The sequence below is a fragment of the Salvia splendens genome, chromosome 4 (assembly GCF_004379255.2).
Source record: "Salvia splendens isolate huo1 chromosome 4, SspV2, whole genome shotgun sequence".
Taxonomy (NCBI): domain Eukaryota; kingdom Viridiplantae; phylum Streptophyta; class Magnoliopsida; order Lamiales; family Lamiaceae; genus Salvia; species Salvia splendens.
The window spans coordinates 36,680,030-36,687,183 of NC_056035.1; the positions used below are offsets into that span (position 1 = coordinate 36,680,030).

Below are 7,154 nucleotides of genomic sequence, written 5' to 3' on the forward strand. Positions count from 1 at the left end.
ATACAAAAGCCATCATCACAAGAAGATCCAAATATCAAAGCTAAGCTGTATTTGCAGAATATGCTCAGAAAATGTTGAAACTGATATAAGAAAAAAGGGGCCCTATTTTCAGACGTTTCTTTTCAGTCTTCAGAAAATATATGAAGAAAAAAACTCAATTTTTTTTTATTATTACATAAAGAAACAATAACAATAATAACACTACTGCAATTTTTTTGACCCTGTTTTTCTGGAATTCGTCTCCAAAAAGCTTTGTCTTTTGCACTTTTTTATTAATTCCAGAAGTATTACACTTGCAGTTTTGGAATTTATATTTTTAATAGTAAGGAAAAAAACAAGTGCATGTGCAGCTCACTTTTTTCAATTCTTGATACTTAAGAATTTATATTTTTAATAGTAAGGAAAAAAACAAGTGCATGTGCAGCTAGAATGTAACAGAGAAATCGAATTCGACTACACAATTTCCCTAGCAAAAATTAAATAATGCATGCAAAAAAAATCAAATTGAAACATATTTAATGAGAATCCAATCATAATTATTTAATTAGTGACTGTACATGAAAACAGTCACGAGAGACAAATTAATTGAAACGGATTTCTTAGTGAGAGAAAAATTATTCTCTCCATACAACTTTTTGTGACCAACAACATATATATAAAACAACCAAATTTTGAGGGCCTTAATTCCACAGCATGTCTATATTTGGATATTCTGCCCCTTCGTAACATAATTCAATTTCATGGTCCTACCACGAGAATATACACTGTTCAATCAATATTTTTTATTCGATAAACATATATATGTATCGAATTACATTAATTACAAGCAAAATCGAGTTAATTCTATTCTAAATTTGTAGGAGTAACTTATTAACTCTAGTAATGTGTGGACAGCTCAGGAGGGATAGACAAGGAAGGAGAAGATGAGTCGGGCCGGGAAGAGGGAAAAGGGCGGATACGTCCGTCATCAGACGAGTCTGACATGGCATCCGAAAAGAAACGGGAATTAGTAAGACCTCGCAACGGACGGGGTCTTACAAGATCAAGAAAAGGTCTTACAAGGTCAAGAAGACATAGGAAGGAAGGAAAATAAAAAGCAACAAGTCAAAAAATTTGACCAATAAAAAAAAAGCTCAGGTAGGATAGCGCCTAATCAGGACAAATTCGCGAGCCGCGGCCGCGGACTTTCATCTTCTTGATCTTGATCGAAGCCTACACACATATTGTGAAGTGAATTAATATGTTACTAGTATAATATAAGTGATGATAGTGAAATCAAGAAAATGGGTTGTAATTGTATAGATATGAATGTTGGTACAAGAAAATGGTCATGCAAAAAACAAAATAAATGAAATTTAGTGACATTTTGTATGTGTGTGTGTGCGTGTGTGTCTGAGTGTTATTGCATTACCTGGTAGTTGAGGAAGCTCCAGGCTTGCTTTCTGCTCTGCAGTCTTTTCCCTCTCTCCCATGGTAATAAAAGTGCACACACAACACACAGTGAGGAGAGAGAGAGAGGCAATGATGGGAGGAATGTGAATGAAAAGGTTGAGGGGGAGAGAGTGGGCTTTTTATGGGCAGCCAGTGGGCTGACCGGTGACCCAGAAAGAAGGGGGAAAGAGATGAGATGGACACGTGGCGGGTGCGTGGGCTGCCCGCCCGACCGCAGTGAAAAAAGAGAAGAGAAGAGAAGAGAAGAGTTGGAAACCTCGTCCAAAATGACTTCCTAGTAAAACTCATAATTCTGTGAGCTTGCTTACTTCAGGTCCAACTGATTTTATTTTAGTAAGAAAAAGGAGAAGAAAAGAAAGAAAAATAGAAATGCTCCCAAATTCATTGGAAATCATTCAAGTCGTAGAGTGAAGAATTTTACTACTACTGCCTCGGTCGCGGTAAAACTGCCTACTGTCGTAAAAAATGGTCTACTAAGAAAGTGGGTATATTTGCAGTTTTTACTGCCTAGTAGTTATTGCATTCAAAATCGAGGGTAATTTAGGAGAATTGCCGAGGGAGTTTGAATCAAATTTAGAGGAAATCGTCGAAAAAATTATGAAATTTGGTTACATTTTGTTTTGTTTCACAATTTTGAAAATATGTCGGAAAAGTTATGAGGTTAATATTTATTTGAAATTAGTCACCTGTGAAATTGTTTGTGTGAGATTATATCTGATATCACAGTTGGAAAATCATAAAATCATAGACCAACATCGATTAGCTGAAACATCAACAATATACTTAGATGACTAAATTTTATTGTCGTGTAAAAATTGCAAATAAATCCAGTGTTTTTTCTTGATGATTTCTAAAATTGTGGGACAAAACATAATTTGGTACAACATGTTTTTTTTCACTTTGCCCTAAAATTTAAGTTGTTATAAAATTGTTGTAAAATGTATATAGAAGTTATGTAGATTTAAAACGTGGTCAACTTTGAATCTCGATTAATATTACATATACGAGTTACTCTATTGATTTGTAATCGATAACACGGTAAATTCTGAAACTCAGTGTTACACATTATTTCTTTTTAATTTTCCAATAGAGGATGAGATTAAATTCAATGTCTTGTTGGATTGGGATATTTCGCTGCTTGGATTATTTAATTTGGGGAAAAGAAACAAAAACAAGAATATAAAGAGACTATAACTTCAAGGTATAGGTAAGAGTAAAATGGCCTAATTGTGGACAATGTTGGAGTTAATTAATGGTTCACTTGTTTCTAGTGTTTATAAAATTTAGGGTTTGTGAGGGAATTAAGGGTTTGGGAAATGGCAACCCATGGCCAACCATTTTTTAATATCACACTTTCCTAAGACAGTCAAACTTTACAAATATGAAAATGGATTCGATAATTTCAATTGTAAAATAATGTTGTTAGTATAACATATATACATCATTTTATGGGATAAGTTTCATGTATTTGATTGTCTTTTTTTGTTTATTTAATTATTTTATGTCCAGTTTTGAGATGTATATACAATTTATTTTTGCATTGTAATATATTTCAATTGCAAAAAAGTTGAGTTCAAATTCCAAATAAAAAGTACCAAAAGATTTCAAATCAAAACTATATGAGAAATAGGCATACATTAATATAATGGTTGTTAGGTATCTTATATCTTAAGTTATTAGTACAATCTAATTCATGATATTGTTGAGTCAAAATGCAGTTATGAAGGATGCATGTGAATTTGTGTATGGTTGCCATTCCATTCTGCCCTTTCTGATCCAACTTTATGTGTGTGTCCCTCTCTCTCTCTCTCTCTCTCTCTCTCATAAAAGTATATATTGTTGTCATAACATTTAATTAATGTCAACTAGGGTGGAGATCTTATGAGTACGTTACTGCAGTGCTAGAATAAAATTTGATATTATGAAGTTTATAACATATAAAGTATGTTGGTATGTAACAATAATTGTGCTATTACCGTGGACCAGTGTAATACTCCTACTATCTATCTAAATCTAAACAATGAAATGAGAGTTTTTTCTATATGGTACAGTATGTTCTAAAATAAAATATTGCAAGCAACATTTTTAGAAAACTAATGAACAAGATTACAAGAAAATGCGGAAAATTCGACCATTTCAAATACCTCAAATTAAAGAAATTATAAATTCTTCCAAACACATTGCCTTGATTTACCAGCACATTGAAAATTCAAATGTTAACTTTTCTCTTTAATATATAAAGTTTTGTGGCTGAATTTCCTAGTCATCATTGCCTATATAATTATATGATCATGATCACTTAAAATCAATCTCTATCGGGGTCCGAGTAACCATAGAGCTAGATGAAATATCATATATAGTAGTATTATTCATTTTTTTAAAAAGAACTATATATTCAAAACCCCGAATTTAAAATTTTGAGATAATAAGTTTAATACATTTTTATGATAATAGGGGCATTTGAACGATGATTCTCATAAAATATTAGAAATTTGATAGTATTATATAAATAAAATTAACTTGAGAGAGGCGTAGGCTCCTTTCCGCTACAACTTGTGTTTGTCCATATATCGAATTATGTTGTTAGTGTAAAACTATAATAAAACCTTACCTGTTAATTAATCAGTATTGATGTTAAAGAGACCTGATGTTGTGTATTGTAAGTTGATATGCTCAATTGTACTGAATAATGTCGGTATTATTTTTCAGTTGTAAAAAAATGCTTATTTTGGCAATAATCTTTTCAATAACATTAAGGTCATGTTTGGTTGTCAGGATTCTGTCTGGGAAAGTAATCTGATTCCTTAAATTTTAAATTTCTGTGTTTGTTTCGATTTTTAATCAAATTTACTATTATTATTATTAATTACAATACTTTAAAAATAATTTAAAATTATAAATCATACTTAATTTCAATAGAATAAATAACTATAATCAAACTATCATAATTATAACCATGTTATTATAATATTTATATATAAGTGTTATTATCATAATAATAATTAATAATTTATTAAAGAGTTAAAATATAATTATATAATATAAATTACTATATTATAGTAATAAATACTAATTACTATTTTATAAATTAATAATTAATTACTAAAATCGTAGTAAAGTTTTATATTATAAAATTTATTTAATTATAATATTTGTAAGTATAATAATAATAATAACAATAATAATAATAATAATAATATTTATTATTATAATACTCCATGTAACTATAATTATAATTGTATTATTATATATTTTGATGGATGATCCATATTTAAACTATTCATCGTAATAATAAATATAATAATGTAATAATTATTATTTGTAATTAATAGTTTATTAAAAATTTTATTATAATTGTTCTTTATAAATAAAATATAATAAGTATATTTTCAGTTTGATGTTTCAATCAAATATAAAATTTAAAATCTTGATATTTTCAAACACATGAAAATAAAGTTATTGGGAATCATATTCCGAGGATTTATTTTCACATTAATCATTTTCCTTGCCAACCAAACATGGTCTTAAAAAAAGTTAGAAATGCTCTAGCAACACGTGGCATAAGCTAGATATATTGGATATAAATATCCAAGGGATAGGATTGGTTCATCATATTAGATGTGGATCTTATTTAATCATACTCCTATAATTATATCATCCTAATATGACTAGAGTTGTCAATTGGATGAGTGGCTAGAACTGTGCTACACATAAAATTATGTTTTAATGTATTTTTAAAAAAAATTATATTTTTATTTTGTATTAAATTTTAGTATAAACTAAAATAGTAGTTACTATTTGAAGTATTATAAAGTTTTATATTTTTAATTGTAGATCATATATATAGTTGTGAGATAATTCTAGAATGTCATGAAATACTATATTACTATTTCCTTCGTTTTAATGAAGATGGCTCGCTTTCCTTTTATTTTGTCACAACAAATATGATATATTTTACCATAATTTAACATTTTTTCGCAATTACCCAATTTATTTTTATTTGGATAAAAGTTATGTATGACATGGAAGCCAAAACCCATGATTTTTTGGAAATTTGTATATCACACTCAAGAATTCATTGATTTTAGAATAAAAATATATACTCCATCTGTCCATTAAATATGAAATACTTTAGTTTCAGATAATTGATTTTATGTAGTATTGTTTTGTGAGTTATTGAAGAGAGAGTAAAGTAAGAAGAGTGAAAAAGTCAAGATGATATTATTTTCGTTTTAGGAAACGTTTCATTTTTAATGGGACAACCCAAAAAGGAAAACGTTTCATTTTTAATGAGACAGATGAAGCATAATAATAAGATTAGCTAATGTATATTGGCTTCTGAAAAATATATAATTTCCCTTTAAATCCAAATTAATTAACACAATTGAGAAAAAAATTTAAGTTGTGGAGTAATATAACGAGTTAATAGCTATTCAAATGATGAAGTTTGATCAAATTTTGGTCCATCTCATAATATCTGAAATCAAAATATTAAATCACAAATTATTTATTTTTCTCAGTGGTTCCATTCATGCCCGAAATTCATCTTTTGAAGATGTTCCAAAGAAAACTATGCATTTCACTAAAATAAAATATATTTTCTTTTTTTCTTTATTTTCTTATTCTATTGAAACAATTTCGTTTTTAATATAAAAAAAGTCATTGATTTGTATGTGAATGGAATAAATGTGCATAAGACTGGCCATAATTTGGCCAAATTTTATGTAATTGACTATCATCTATGATATAATTTAATATTTTATTTTTTAAAGTTTTAAAAAAGATCAAAATTTCATGGTTTTCTGAAGCAATTAATCAAATTTTATAATTAACTTATGCATTCGTTTTTTATATTTATGTTTCGTTTTTAATCACCATGTTAATTTATCATTTTTTTCTAGATTCTTCCTCTTTCCCAGATTTATTTGCGTGTAGTTGTCGTATTTATAACGAATTAAATTCTTGCCGTCTCCACCCTCCACTCATTTATTCTATCTCATTCTTTTTATTGAATTTATTTTATCTCAGTTTACTTTTATTGAATTTATTTTATCTCATTTTAATGCAACAATTGCTATCCAAATTAGGTAGGAGCATGAAGGCTACAAATGGAATGCTAATGATAATTTGTCACGAGCCTTCTTGCTTTTAATGCGAAAGCAACCTTTCATAAGGATTTTTTGTCCCTAACACATGTCTATATTTTATAATATATGATCAAATGAGTCAAAAAATATTTGTTCCACACATAGTATAATTTAAATTTCGATACTTATGATTCGGCAAGACCACAATTTGCCCCATTGTTTGTAATTTTTGATATGTCAAAACGATACCACCCATGCTAGCTTTCAAGAAAATTAATATAATTAGATTCAATCATTACACTGCGACATCTTATTGTTGACTTAATAGAGTTCTTATATGACTAGCCCCCTTCTTTGGATATTGAGTTTTAAAAAAGAACACTAATTTATCTGAGATCAAATATCTTTTCCATGAGGAATGATACAATAGTTGTTTATAGACAAGACAAAGCATTTCTTATACCAATTGCTGGTTCGTTAATTATTATAACATGCATGTATTAGTTTGATTTTTTTAAAAATAAAAACTAAATGAACCTATCGTTAACCCATTTTTGGTGGCCAACGCTCATTTTCACATTTTTTTTATTCATTCATTCTCCGCTTTTTGGGTTA

At 28.4% G+C, this 7,154-nt stretch overlaps 1 long non-coding RNA gene across 1 annotated transcript; it reads right to left on the minus strand.

Annotated features, from left to right (window-relative positions):
- Window positions 1–760: 760 nt before the first annotated feature.
- LOC121798930 lies at window positions 761–1,739 on the minus strand. Its single transcript, XR_006050118.1, has 2 exons — window positions 1,412–1,739; window positions 761–1,212 (listed from the first exon to the last, which is right to left on the minus strand). It is a non-coding gene; the product is annotated as an uncharacterized LOC121798930 (long non-coding RNA).
- Window positions 1,740–7,154: the final 5,415 nt, after the last annotated feature.